The sequence below is a fragment of the Pan paniscus genome, chromosome 23 (assembly GCF_029289425.2).
Source record: "Pan paniscus chromosome 23, NHGRI_mPanPan1-v2.0_pri, whole genome shotgun sequence".
NCBI lineage: Eukaryota > Metazoa > Chordata > Mammalia > Primates > Hominidae > Pan > Pan paniscus.
The window spans coordinates 1,212,501-1,227,500 of record NC_085927.1 but is presented as its reverse complement, the minus strand read 5'-3'; the positions used below and the strand labels follow the sequence as shown (position 1 = coordinate 1,227,500).

The 15,000-nt window shown below is 55.1% G+C and overlaps 1 pseudogene; it reads right to left on the bottom strand.

The window, feature by feature from the left end:
• Window positions 1-1,683: 1,683 nt before the first annotated feature.
• On the bottom strand, window positions 1,684-4,397 carry LOC134730158 (cell division cycle protein 27 homolog; annotated as a pseudogene).
• Window positions 4,398-15,000: the final 10,603 nt, after the last annotated feature.

The following is a 15,000-nucleotide window of genomic DNA, read 5'->3' as shown; positions in this document are numbered from 1 at the left end:
TTCCTGTCTCTGTTTCTCTCTCTTTCTGTTTCTCTCTGTCTCTGACCATCTGTGTCTTTCTCCGTCTGTCTCTTTATCTGTCTCTCTCTCTCTCTTTTTCTGTCTTTCCCTCTTTGTGTATCGTTGTCTCTCTCTGTCTGTCTCTGTCTCTGTCTCTCTGTCTCTGTCTCTCTGTCTCTCTGTCTCTCTCTCTCTCTGTCTGTCTGTCTGTCTCGGTCTCTGGCTCTGGCTCTCGCTATCTCCCGCCCTCTCTTTTTTTTGCAAAATAAGCTCAAGTACATCTAATCTAATCCCTCACCAAGGCCCGAATTCTTAACTTCTGACATCCCAGATTTGATCTCCCTACAGAATGCTGTACAGAACTGGCGAGTTGATTTCTGGACTTGGATACCTCATAGAAACTACATAGGAATAAAGATCCAATCCTAAAATCTGGTGTGGCTTCTCCCTCGACTGTCTCGAAAAATCGTACCTCTGTTCCCCTAGGATGCCGGAAGAGTTTTCTCAATGTGCATCTGCCCGTGTCCTAAGTGATCTGTGACCGAGCCCTGTCCGTTCTGTCTCCAATATGTATGTGCAAACACTTCTCTCCATTTCCACAACTACCCACGGCCCCTTGTGGAACCACTGGCTCTTCGAAAAAAATCCCAGAAGTGGTTTTGGCTTTTTGGCTAGGAGGCCTAAGCCTGCTGAGAACTTTCCTGCCCAGGATCCTGTGTGAACAAAAGTGCCTCTGCTGGGAGCTGGGATCGTCGGGACCATGCTTGCTAGCGCTGGATGAGTCTCTGGAAGGACGCACGGGACTCCGCAAAGCTGACCTGTCCCACCGAGGTCAAATGGATACCTCTGCATTGGCCCGAGGCCTCCAAAGTACATCACCGTCACCAACCGTCACCGTCAGCATCCTTGTGAGCCTGCCCAAGACCCCGCCTCCGGGGAGACTCTTGGGAGCCCGGCCTTCATCGGCTAAAGTCCAAAGGGATGGTGACTTCCACCCACAAGGTCCCCACTGAACGGCGAAGATGTGGAGCGTAGGTCAGAGAGGGGACCAGGAGGGGAGACGTCCTGACCGGCGATGAGTTCCCTAGGCTCTGGCCACCCCACCCACGCCCCACGTCCCACGTCCCGGGCACCCGCGGGACACCGCCGCTTGATCCCCTCCTCTGTCCACAGCCGGCCCCACCCCACCACGCAACCCACGCACACACGCTGGAGGTTCCAAAAGCACACGGTGTGAATAGAGCCTGACGGAGCGAGAGCCCATTTCACGAGGTGGGAGGGGTGGGGGTGGGGTGGGTTGGGGGTTGTGGGGTCTGTGGAGAGCCCGATTCTCCCTCTTGGGTGGCTACAGGCTAGAAATGAATATCGCTTCTTGGGCGGAGGGGCTTCCTTAGGCCATCACCGCTTGCGGGACTACCTCTCAAACCCTCCCTTGAGGCCACAAAATAGATTCCACCCCACCCATCGACGTTTCCCCCCGGGTGCTGGATGTATCCTGTCAAGAGACCTGAGCCTGACACCATCGAATTAAACACCTTTACTGGCTTGGTGGGTTTGTTTGTTTCTGAGATGGAGTCTTGCTCTGTCCCCCAGGCTGGAGTGCAGCGGCGTGATCTCAGCTCACTGGAACCTCTGCCTCCTGGGTTCAAGTGATTCTCCTGTCTCAGCGCCACCATGGCCGGCTCATTTTTTTTTTTTTTTTTTTTTTTTTTTTTTTTTTTTTTTTTTTTTTTTTTTTTTTAGTAGACACGGGGTTTCACCCTCTTTCATTGGTTTTCACTGGAGATTCCAGATTCGAGCCACACCTCATTCTGTGCCACAGAGAGACTTCTTCTTCTTCTTCTTCTTCTTTTTTTTTTAAGTGCAACGCAACGTGTCTGCCTTATTTGAGTGGCTTCCTATATCATTATAATTGTGTTATAGATGAAGAAAAGGTATTAAACACTGTGCTAATGATAGCGAAAGTGAAGACAAAAGAAAGGCTATCCATTTTGTGGTTAGAATAAAGTTGCTCAGTATTTAGAGCTACCTAAATACGTCAGCATTTACACTCTTCCTAGTCAAAGCTGGCCGATCTGAATAATCCTCCTTTAAACACAATTTTTGATAGGGTTAAGATTTTTTTAAGAATGCGACTCCTGCAAAAGAGCTGAACAGACAATACACATTTAAAAACATCACAACACAAGGATCAACCAGACTTGGGAAAAAAATCGAAAACGACACAAGTCTTATGAAGAACTGAGTTCTTAAAATAGGACGGAGAACATAGCCATCGGAAGAGAAGGCAGTATTGGCAAGTTGATTGTTGCGTTGGTCAGCAGTAGCTGGCACTATCTTTTTGGCCATCTTTCGGGCCATGTAACTACTACAGCAAAATGAGATATGATCCATTCAACAACATATTCGCAAATCAAAAAATGTTTCCGTAATATAATGCTTCAGATTTAGAAGCAAATCAAATGATAGAACTCCACTGCTGTAATAAGTCACCCCAAAGACCACCGTATCTGACAGAATAACTACCACAGGGTTATGACTTCAGAATTATACTTTCTCTTGATATTTACTTATGTATGTATTTATTTTTTTTAATGTATTTCTCTTGAGACGGCGTCTCGCTCTGTCGCCCAGGCTGGAGTGCAATGGTGTGATCTCGGCTCACTGCAACCGCCACCTCTCCGGGTTCAAGCGATTCTCCTGCCTCAGCCTCCCGAGTAGCTGGGACTACAGGTGCCCACCACCACGCCCAGCTAATCTTCATACTTTTAATAGAGACGGGGTTTCACCGTGTTGGCCCGGATGGTCTCGATCTCTTGACCTCGTGACCCGCCCGCCTCGGCCTCCCAAAGTGCTGGGATGACAGGCGTGAGCCACGGCGCCCGGCCTTCTCTTGACGTTTAAACTATGAAGTCAGTCCAGAAAAATGCAATAAATGTCAACGGTGAGTATGCTGTTGAGGCAGAGGTAGGACCACACTTTTTCATGTCTGATTCAGTTGATCACAATAGGACCTAGGTAGTAATTTCCTATGTGCCCACTTATACACGAGTACAAAAGAGTAAAACAGAGAGACCGCTACATTAAAGGGCACGTGAAGTTCTTCATAGTAACTCCGTAAACTGGAACACTGTCAAAAAGCAGCAGCTCGTGAGTTGTTTCCATCTATTTTTCTATTCTCCAATAAGTGAACTATGCTATTCCTTTCCAATCTCCCAAGCGCTCCTTGTCCCCATCACCACTTCGGTGCTCGAAGAAAAAGTCACAAATCCAGTCACACAACTAAAGAAACACATACACGAACCAAAGACAACTACAGCGTCTGCAAAAGTTTGCTAGAAGACTGAAACTGTTGAGTATAAGGATCTGGTATTCTATGATCATGAGTTCATTTCAGAGTTTGTTCAAGACATACGTTTCATAAGGAAACATCTTAGTTAGAAGTTATTCAGCACTATGTACCATCCCTAAGTATTTTTAACCAAATTCGTGACAATAAAGAGCTATCTAACCAGAAAAACTAGCGAGTACCGGCGCCATCCATAGGGCTTTGTCTTTACACTTCATTACCACTTACCATGCCTTACAATGTCTGGGATTGACCCTGATAGCATTTCGAAAACAAGCTGATGCTTTGTCCAGTTCTTCAGTGAAGACAAGCTCACGCCCTAATGCACTATAGGCATAAGCATCATTTGGATCCACTTCGAGAGTTCTCTGGAAGAATTGAATCGCAATATCGTGTTCCCGTTGCAGACCGAAACAGTTCCCTGCAGCACACCAGGCCTCTGGCTGGCGAAGTTTTATCCCTGTCTGTGAAGTCTTTGGACAGAACTGAAAGAGCAACATCTTTCGGAGGATGCCAAAGTGTTGTAGAGTAGATCTCCATGCCTTCGACTCTGTAATTCTCAATCCTTCTAACCTCTGAGAATTTTCTTTCAGCTTGCGTGGACTCTGAAAGTTTAAAATAGGCCCTTCCAATTTGGCACAGTACCCAACCGGTATTGCGGTGGTGAGAAGCTAGATGGCTCAAGATACTGACAGCTTCTTTGCCGTGGTGAGAACACAAAGCTAAATAACCTTTCCCCCTTTCACGAGGAAGGCTCATCAAGCCTTCCGCTGCTGCTTTTTGTAGATTAAAAGCCTGAATCTGAGGCGCGATTGCGGCTATTTTCCCTTCTGGAGTGACGGAAGAGTCCAATGTTGTCACTTCCATGGCTATCACTTATGTTCGGTGGAGTTATTCCTCCTTTATTAGCTTTACTTTTTGTTTTTCTGTTTGGGATTTTAGGTGGAAACTTCCCTTTTAATTTTCTCCTATTCTCCTCGGTTGTGGAGCTGTCACTAGTCAAGAGTCGTGAATTTCTTCGAGGCGGTGCGTTTGGGGGAGATGCCATAGTGGGGCTCAATACCTGAGGTGTTGCCCTTGTCGGCGCACCAGAACTTTGTGTTTTTGCGAGAATTGGGGTTACCTTTCGGCTCTTTCCCCTCTGCGAGAAGACAGACTGTGTTCCGGTTTGGCCGATTCCGGCAACAGACTTTTTTGAAGGGGCTCCGGTGGATGGCACGTCAATGACAGAAGGTGTCTAATACCAGTGCAGTTTTGTCCATAGGATCCGTCTCCGGGACTTGGGGCTTCTAATGGCAAAATGCCAACACTTGGGGCTCATGGACTAACTGCTGCTGGTCCTCCTAATACACTTCGACCAGTTTTTGGTTTATGTTGAACCTGTTTAGATCATATGGAAGTTCCTGTTCCCAGTGGGACAGTATCAGGTGAAAGGACGGCTGAATCGATAGAAGACACTGGGGAGTCTGTATTCAAGGAGTACTTTGAATTGGAAGATTCTCAATTCAATCCGTTTAATTCAACGGTGTCCTGGGGTGTTTCCGTAAGAACGGTCTCAGGCTGTCTGTGACATAAGCTAGGACGAGGTCCCAGTGTTTTGGCACAACACTTGGACAGGCAGTTGCTAAAGCTCTCTAGAGATGTGAATCAAAATGTTTGGTCAGGATCTGGCTTTTCCCCCCTATTTCACATCATGATTCAAAGGGACACCAGAGGAAAGGATTTCAACGGAGGCTCTTTTGGTCACATTCTGACCCTTTGGTAAGCCGATCTGTCTTGCAATATACATGTCCCAACGATGGAAGGGGAAAGCGAGCTGAATCAGCAAACTCAGGAACAATAATATCATCATGGCTTCTCTGCTTAGGAAACACTCCACCCGATAAGATTTGATCCCCTTCTGCAAGCTTGCTGAGATCAACACAACATTTCGCAAGCAGGTATTTGCATTGCGGTGTAGTACCACTGTGTCCTTTCAAGAGTCTATATGTTTTATAGGCCTTTCCTGAGCGGTAAGAAGAGGTTGCCAGTAAAAACAAGGCTTCTTCTGAGTGTACTTCTGCATAGAGGCGTTCTGCGAGGAAAACCGCACCTCGGTAGGCATAGTGGCTTAGTGCTTGCCATATAGCAGCCTGGACGGGTCCCTGCAGCACCGCCATCCTCGAGGCTCAGGCCCACTTTCTGCAGTGCCTCAGGCACCGCCCCCCCCCCCACCCCCCCCCACCCCCATAGCGGCTCCGGCCCGGCCAGCCCCGGCTCATTTAAAGTCACCAGCGACCGTTACCGACCGTTACCGTGGGATGGGGGAGTCCGAGCCAGAATGACTTCTTTATCCTGCCGACTCTGGAAAGCCCGGCCCCTTGTGATCCATTGCAAACCGAGAGTCACCTCGTGTTTAGAACACGGATCCACTCCCAAGTTCAGTGGGGGGATGTGAGGGATGTGGCAGGTAGGACGAAGGACTCTCTTCCTTCTGATTCGGTCTGCACAGTGGGGCCTAGGGCTGGAGCTCTCTCTGTGCGGACCGCTGACTCCCTCTACCTTGGGTTCCATCGGCCCCACCCTGGAACGCGGGCCTTGGCAGATTCTGGCCCTTCCTGGCCCTTCAGTCGCTGTCAGAAACCCCATCTCGTGCTCGGATGCCCCGAGTGACTGTGGCTCGCACCTCTCCGGAAACATGGGAAATCTCTCCTCTACGCGCGGCCACCTGAAACCACAGGAGCTCGGGACACACGTGCTTTCGGGAGAGAATGCTGAGAGTCTCTTGCCGACTCTCTCTTGACTTGAGTTCTTCGTGGGTGCGTGGTTAAGACGCAGTGAGACCAGATGTATTAACTCAGGCCGGGTGCTGGTGGCTCGCGCCTGTAACCCCAGCACTTTGGGAGGCCGAGGCCGTAGGATCCCTCGAGGAATCGCCTAACCCTGGGGAGGTTGAGGCTGCAGTGAGTGAGCCATAATTGTGTCACTGCGCTCCAGTCTGGGCGAAAGACAGAATGAGGCCCTGCCACAGGCAGGCAGGCAGGCAGGCAGGCAGGCAGGCAGGCAGGCGGGCGGGCAGGCAGGCAGGCAGAAAGACAACAGCTGTATTATGTTCTTGTCAGGGTAGGAAGCAAAAATAACAGAATACAGCCCTTATTTTTTTTTTCCCCTTCGGACGGAGTTTCACTCTTGGTGCCCACGCTGGAGTGCAGTGGCACCATCTCGGCTCACCGCAACCTCCACCTCTCGCGTTCAAACGATTCTCCTGCCTCAGCCTCCTGAGTAGCTGGGATTACAGGCAGGGGCCACCACACCCGGCTGATTTTGTATTGTTAGTAGAGACGGCATTTCTCCATGTGGGTCAGGCTGGTCTCGAACTGGCGACCCCAGTGGATCTGCCCGCCTCGGCCTCCCAAAGTGCTGGGGTGACAGGCGTGAGCCATCGTCACCGGCCGGCTACGTTTTTTGTTTTTTTTTTTTTTTTTAATTATTTTACTTTTTTTTAGTTTTCAATTTTAATCTATTTATTTACTTATTTACATTTATTTATTTATTTATGTATTTACTTATTTATTTATTTTCGAGACAGACTCTCGCTCTGTTGCCCAGACTGGAGTGCAGCGGCGCGATTTCGGCTCACTGCAAGCTCTGCCTCCCGGGTTCACGCCATTCTCCTGCCTCAGCCTCCCAAGTAGCCGGGACTACAGGCGCCCACCACTGTGCCTGGCTGACTTTTTGTATTTTGAGTAGAGATGGGGTTTCACTGTGGTAGCCAGGATGGTCTCGATCTCCTGACCCTGTGATCCGTCCACCTCGGCCTCCCAAAGTGCTGGGATGACAGGCGTGAGCCACCGCCCCCGGCCTATTTATCTATTTATTAACTTTGAGTCCAGGTTATGAAACCAGTTAGTTTTTGTAATTTTTTTTTTTTTTTTTTTTTTTTGAGACGAGGTTTCACCGTGTTGCCAAGGCTTGGGCCGAGGGATCCACCGGCCCTCGGCCTCCCAAAAGTGCGGGGATGACAGGCGCGAGCCTACGGCGCCCGGACCCCCCCTTCCCCCCTCCCCCGCTTGTCTTCCCGACAGACAGTTTCATGGCAGAGCGTTTGGCTGGCGTGCTTAAATTCATTCTAAATAGAAATTTGGGACGTCAGCTTCTGGCCTCACGGACTCTGAGCTGAGGAGTCCCCTGGTCTGTCTATCACAGGACCGTACACGTAAGGAGGAGAAAAATCGTAACGTTCAAAGTCAGTCATTTTGTGATACAGAAATGCACAGATTCACCCAAAACACAGAAACCAGTCTTTTAGAAATGGCCTTAGTCCTGCTGTCCGTGCCAGTGATTCTTTTCAGTTTGGACCTTGACTGAGAGAATTCCCAGTCGGTCTCTCGTCTCTGGACGGAAGTTCCAGATGATCCGATGGGTGGGGGACTTAGGCTGCGTCCCCCCAGGAGCCCTGGTCGATTAGTTGTGGGGATCGCTTTGGAGGGCGCGGTGACCCACTGTGCTGTGGGAGCCTCCATCCTTCCCCCCACCCCGTCCCCAGGGGATCCCAATTCATTCCGGGCTGACACTCTCACTGGCAGACGTCGGGCATCACCTAGCGGTCACTGTGACTCTGAAAACGGAGGCCTCACAGAGGAAGGGAGCACCAGGCCGCCTGCGCACAGCCTGGGGCAACTGTGTCTTCTCCACCGCCCCCGCCCCCACCTCCATGTTCCTCCCTCCTTTGTTGCCTAGGAAACCGCCACTTTGACGACTGGGTCTGATTGACCTTTGATCAGGCAAAAACGAACAAACAAATAAATAAATAAAATAACACAAAAGTAACTAACTAAATAAAATAAGTCAATACAATCCATTGCAATGCAATAAAATACCATACGATACGATAGGATAGGATAGGATAGGATACGATACGATACGATACAATACAATACAATACAATACAATACAATACAATACAATACAATAGGCCAGGCGCGGTGGCTCATGCCTGTCATCCCATCACTTTGGGAGGCCGAGGTGGACGCATCACCTGAAGTCGGGAGTTGGAGACAAGCCCGACCAACATGGAGAAATCCCGTCTCAATTGAAAATACAAAACTAGCCGGGCGCGGTGGCACATGCCTATAATCCCAGCTGCTAGGAAGGCTGAGGCAGGAGAATCGCTTGAACCTGGGAAGCGGAGGGTGCGGTGAGCCGAGATTGCGCCATCGCACTCCAGTCTGAGCAAAAAGAGCGAAACTCCGTCTCAAAAATAAATAAATAAATACATACATACATAAATACATAAATTAAAATAAATAAATACAATACAATAAAATAAATGGGCCCTGCGCGGTGGCTCAAGCCTGTCACCCCCTCACTTTGGGAGGCCAAGGCCGGTGGATCAAGAGGCGGTCAGACCAACAGGGCCAGTATGGTGAAACCCCGTCTCTACTCACAATACACAAAATTAGCCGGGCGCCGTGCTGTGCTGTACTGTCTGTAATCCCAGCTACTCGGGAGGCCGAGCTGAGGCAGGAGAATCGCTTGAACCTGGGAGGTGGAGGTTGCAGTGAGCCGAGATCGTGCCACTGCACCCCAGCCTGGGCGACAGAGCGAGACTCCGTCTCAAAAAAATGAAAATGAAAATGAAATGCAACAAAATAATTAAAAAGTGAGTTTCCGGGGAAAAAGAAAAAACAACAACAACAACAACAACAACAAAAAACAACCCCACCGTGACATACACGTACGTACGCCTCTCGCCTTTCGAGGCATCAAACACGTTAGGAATTATGCGTGATTTCTTTTTTTTAACTTAATTTTATTTTATTATCATGATTTATGTTTCGAGACGGAGTCTCGGAGGCCCGCCCTCCCTCCGTCCCATTCCCTGGTTGCCCAGACAACCTCAGGAGACAGACCCTGGCTGGGCCAGATTGTTCTTCTCCTCGGTCGATGGTTTCCTTGTCTTTCTTCGTGTCTTTAACCCGCGTGGACTCTTCCGCTCGGGTTTGACAGATGGCAGCTCCACTTTAGGCCTTGTTGTTGTTGGGGACTTTCCCGATTCTCCCCAGATGTAGGGAAAGCAGGTAGATTTGCCTTGCCTGGCCTTGCCTGGCCTTGCCTGGCCTTGCCTTTTCTTTCTTTCTTTCTTTCTTTCTTTCTTTCTTTCTTTCTTTCTTTCATTACTTTCTTTTTTTCTTCTTCTTCTTCCTTTTTTTTTTTTTTTTTTGAGACAGAGTTTCACTCTTGTTGCCCAGGCTAGAGGGCAATGGCGCGATCTCGGCTCACCGCACCCTCCGCCTCCCAGGTTCAAGCGATTCTCCTGCCTCAGCCTCCTGATTAGCTGGGATTACAGGCATGGGCCACCGTGCCTGGCTGATGTTTGTACTTTTAGTAGAGACGGTGTTTTTCCATGTTGGTCAGGCTGGTCTCCAACTCCCAACCTCAGGTGGTCCGCCTGCCTTGGCCTCCCAAAGTGCTGGGATGACAGGCGTGAGCCACAGCGCCCAGCTCTCTCTCTCTCTCTCGCTCGCTCGCTCGCTCGCTCGCTCGCTCGCTTGCTTGCTTTCGTGCTTTCTTGCTTTCTTGTTTTCTTTCTTTCTTTTGTTTCTTTCTTGCTTGCTTTCTTGCTTGCTTGTTTTCTTGCTTTCTTGCTTTCTTTTGTTTCTTTCTTGCTTGCTTTCTTGCTTTCTTGTTTTCTTGCTTTCTTGCTTTCTTTCCTGCTTTCTTTCTTGCTTTGTTTTCTTTCTAGCTTTCTTTTCTTTCTTGCTTGCTTTCTTGCTTTCTTTTCTTTTTCTTTCTTTCTTTCTTGCTTTCTTTTTTCTTGCTTTCTTGCTTTCTTTTCTCTTTCTTTCTTTCTTTCCTGCTTTTTTGCTTTCTTGCTTGCTTTCTCGCTTGCTTGCTTTCTGTCTGTCTGTCTGTCTTTCTTTCTTTCTTTCTTTCTTTCTTTCTTTCTGTTTCGTCCTTTTGAGACAGAGTTTCACTCTTGTTTCCACGGCTAGAGTGCAATGGCGCGATCTTGGCTCACCGCACCTTCCGCCTCCCGGGTTCGAGGGCTTCTCCTGCCTCAGCCTCCTGATGAGCGGGGATTACAGGGAGGCACCCCCACGCCTGGCTTGGCTGATGTTTGTGTTTTTAGTAGGCACACCGTGTCTCTCCGTGTTGGTCAGGCTGGTCTCCGACTCCCGACCTCATGTGATGCGCCCACCTCGGCCTCTCGAAGTGCTGGGATGACGGGCGTGAGCCACCGTGCCCGGCCTGTTGACTCATTTCGTTTTTTTTTTTTTATTTCTTTCGTTTCCATGTATTCACTGACATTTATTAATGTAAACATTTTTGTACATTTATATGTAAACGACAATGCGTATATCTTTGCATTTACTACTCTCGCGTCTCGTAAACACGTACCGATTGCATAGAAACATACTTCTACATAATAGACGTAGGTGTTTCTGCTATACAAATACATACACATCGCTCTATAGAGAAGCGATCGTCCACAAATACGTTTACGCTTACGTACGAAAAGTGTTGTATTTATGTTAATAAATGAACAAGTGTACGTAGTTATCTCTGTTTTCTTTCTTCCGCTCCTTTACGTTTTTCTTCCTTCCTTTCTTCCTTTCCCTCCTTCTTTAGGTTTTTCTTCCTCTCTTCCTTTCCTTCTTTCTCTCTTTCTGATCTTTTCTCCTTCGTGCTTTATTTCTCTTTCGTTCCCTGTCTCTCCTTCTTTTTTCTTTCCTCCCTGTTTCTTTTTCCCTTCTTTCCTTCGTTTCTTTCCTCATTCTTTCTCTCTTTTTCATGTTTCTTTCCTTTCCGTCTGTCTTGTAAAAATGGAGTGTTTCGAAAGTTTTCTCTGTGTATCTACGTTTTTTAAATTGTCTCTCTTTTCTCCATTTTCTTCCTCCCTCCCTCCCTCCCTGCTCCCTTCCCTCCCTCCTTCCCTTTCACCATCTGTCTCTTTTCCCCATTCCCCGCCCCCCCCCCCGTCTGTCTCTGCGTGGATTCCGGAAGAGCCCATGCATTTTGCCTCTCCGTGTGTCTGCAGCGACCCGCGACCGAGTCCTTGTGTGTTCTTTCTCCCTCCCTCCCTCCCTCCCTCCCTGCTTCCGAGATGCATCTCCGAACACCCACGTGCCGTGGGTTGTCTTCTGACTCTGTCGCGGTCGAGGCAGAGACGCGTTTTGGGCCCCGTGTGTGTGGGGTTGGGGCAGAGGGGCTGCGTTTTCGGCCTCGGGAAGAGCTTCTCGGCTCACGGTTTCGCTTTTGCGGTCCACGGGCCGCCCTGCCATCCGGATCTGTCTCGCTGACGTTCGCGGCGGTCGTCGGGCTCCATCTGGCGGCCGCTTTTAGATCGCGCTCTCGGCTTCCGGAGCTGCGGTGGCAGCTGCCGAGGGAGGGGACCGTCACCGCTGTGAGCTGTGCAGAGCTCCGGAAAGCCCGCGGTCGTCAGCCCGGCTGGCCCGGTGGCGCCAGAGCTGTGGCGCGTCGCTTGTGAGTCAGAGCTCTGGCGTGCAGGTTTATGTGGGGGGGAGGCTGTCGCTGCGCTTCTGGGCCCGAGCCGGGCGTGGGGCTGCCCGGGCCGGTCGACCAGCGCGCCGCAGCTCCCGAGGCCCGAGCCGCGACCCGCGGGGACCCGCCGCGCGTGGCGCGGGAGGCTGGGGACGCCCTTCCCGGCCCGGTCGCGGGTCCGTCCGCGCTCATCCTGGCCGTCTGAGGCGGCGGCCGAATTCGTTTCCGAGTCCCCGTGGGGAGCCGGGGACCGTCCTGCCCCCGTCCCCCGGGTGCCGGGGAGCGGTCCCCGGGCCGGGCCGCGGTCCCTCTGCCGCGATCCTTTCTGGCGAGTCCCCGTGCGGAGTCGGAGAGCGCTCCCTGAGCGCGCGTGCGGCCCGAGAGGTCGCGCCTGGCCGGCCTTCGGTCCCTCGTGTGTCCCGGTCGTAGGAGGGGCCGGCCGAAAATGCTTCCGGCTCCCGCTCTGGGGACACGGGCCGGCCCCCTGCGTGTGGCACGGGCGGCCGGGAGGGCGTCCCTGGCCCGGCGCTGCTCCCGCGTGTGTCCTGGGGTTGACCAGAGGGCCCCGGGCGCTCCGTGTGTGGCTGCGATGGTGGCGTTTTTGGGGACAGGTGTCCGTGTCGCGCGTTTCCTGGGCCGGCGGCGTGGTCGGTGACACGACCTCCCGGCCCCGGGGGAGGTATATCTTTCACTCCGAGTCTGCATCTTGGGCCACCGGGTTATTGCTGACACGCTGTCCTCTGGCGACCTGTCGCTGGAGAGGTTGGGACTCCGGGTGCGTGCGGGGCTCTGGCCTACCGGTGACCCGGCTAGCCGGCCGTGCTCCTGCTTGAGCCGCCCGCTGGGGCCCGCGGGCCTGCTGTCCTCCGCGCGCCCGGGCGTGTCCCGACTCCCGGTGCCGGCCCGGGTCCGGGTCTCTGACCCACCTGGGGGCGGCGGGGAAGGCGGCGAGGGCCACCCTGCCCCCGTGCGCTCTCCGCTGCGGGCGCCCGGGGCGGCCGCGACAACCCCACCCCGCTGGCTCCGTGCCGTGCGTGTCAGGCGTTCTCGTCTCCGCTGGGTTGTCCGCCGCCCCTTCCCCGGAGCAGGGCGTCGGCCGGCCGGCCGACCTCCGCTCCCGGGGGGCTCTTTCGTGATCGATGTGGTGACGTCGTGCTCTCCCGGGCCGGGTCCGAGCCGCGACGGGCGAGGGGCGGACGTTCGTGGCGAACGGGACCGTTCTTCTCGCTCCGCCCCGCGGGGTCCCCTCGTCTCTCCTCTCCCCGCCTGCGGGCGGCGCGTGTGGGGGAGGCGTGTGGGGTGCGGAGCCCGGCCTGACCTCGCCGTCCCGCCCGCCGCCTTCTGCGTCGCGGGGCGGGTCGGCGGGGCCCTCTGACGCGGCAGGCACCCCTCGCTGTCGCCTCCAGTGGTTGTGGACTTGCGGGCGGCCCCCCTCCGCGGCGGTGGGGGGTGCCGTCCCGCCGGCCCGTCGTGCTGCCCTCTCGGGGGGGCGTGCGCGAGCGTCGGCTCCGCTTGGGCCTCTGCGGTGCTCCTGGAGCGCTCCGGGTTGTCCCTCAGGTGCCCGAGGCCGAGCGGTGGTGTGTCGTCCCCGCCCCCAGCGCCCCCTCCTCCGGTCGCCGCCGCGGTGTCCGCGCGTGGGTCCTGAGGGAGCTCGTCGGTGTGGGGTTCGAGGCGGTCGAGTGAGACGAGACGCGCCCCTCCCACGCGGGGAAGGGCGTCCGCCTGGTCCGGCGAGCGCACGTCCCGTGCTCCCCTCTGGCGGGTGCGCGCGGGCCGTGTGAGCGATCGCGGTGGGTTCGGGCCGGTGGCGCGTGCGCCGGCCGGCCGCCGAGGGGCTGCCGTTCTGCCTCCGACCGGTTGTGTGTGGGTTGACTTCGGGGGTGCTTTTGCCTCGGAAGGAAGGAGGCGGGTGGACGGGGGGGCCCCGTGGGGGTTGCGCGCACGCGCGCGCCGGCCGGGCCCCCGCCCTGACCGCGAACGCTCAAGGTGGCCGCACGCAGGTGTTTCCTCGTACTGCAGGCCCCCTCCCTTCCCCAGGCGTCCCTCGGCGCCTCTGCGGGCCCGAGGAGGGGCGGCTGGCGTGTGGGGGAGTGTGACCCACCCTCGGTGAGAAAGCCTTCTCTAGCGATCCGAGAGGCGTGCCTTGGGGTACCGGATCCCCCGGACTGCCGCCTCTGTCTGTGCCTCCGTCATGGGAGCGCTGCCGTAGCGACTCGCTCGCAGAGGACCCTCCTCCGCTTCCCCCTCGACGGGGTTCCGGGGGGGAGAGCGAGGGTTTCCGCCGGCCACCGCGGTGGTGGCCGAGCGCGGCTCGTCGCCTACTGTGGCCCGCGCCTCCCCCTTCCGAGTCGGGGGAGGATCCCGCCGGGCCGGGCCCTGGCGTCCCAGCGGGTTGGGACGTGGCGGCCGGCGGGCGGTGGGTTGTGCGCGCACGGCGTTCCGTCCGGCGCGTGACCCCCTCCGCCGCGAGTCGGCTCTCCGCCCGCTCCCGTGTGCCGAGTCGTGACCGGTGCCCACGACCGCGTTTGCGTGGCGCGGGGTCGGGCCGCCTGGGCCTGGGAAAGCGTCCCACGGTGGGGGCGCGCCGGTCTCCCGGAGCGGGACCGGGCCGGAGGATGGACGAGAGAATCACGAGCGATGGTGGTGCTGGCGTGTCGGGTTCGTGGCTGCGGTCGCTTCGGGGCCCCCGGTGGCGGGACCCCGGGGCTCGCGAGGCGGTTCTCGGTGGGGGCCGAGGGCCGTCCGGCATCCCAGGCGGGGCGCCGCGGGACCGCCCTCGTGTCTGTGGCGGTGGGATCCCGCGGCCGTGTTTCCCTGGTGGCCCGGCCGTGCCTGAGGTTTCTCCCCGAGGCGCCGCCGCCTCTGCGGGGCCCCCGGGTGCCCTTGCCCGTCTGTGCCCTCTTCCCCGCCCGCCGCCCGCCGATCCTCTCTTCTCCCCGAGCGGCTCACCGGCTTGACGTCGGTTGGTGGCCCCGTCTGGGACCGAACCCGGCACCGCCTTGTGGGGGCGCCGCCGCCGGCCACCGGTTGGCCCGGTGTCCGCGTCCCCCGGCGCGCGCCTTCGGGACCGGGTCGGTGGCGCCCCGCGTGGGGCCCGGTGGGCTTCCCGGAGGGTTTCGGGGGTCGGCCTGTGGCGCGCGTGCGAGGGAAGAGAGGGTTCCGGGGGA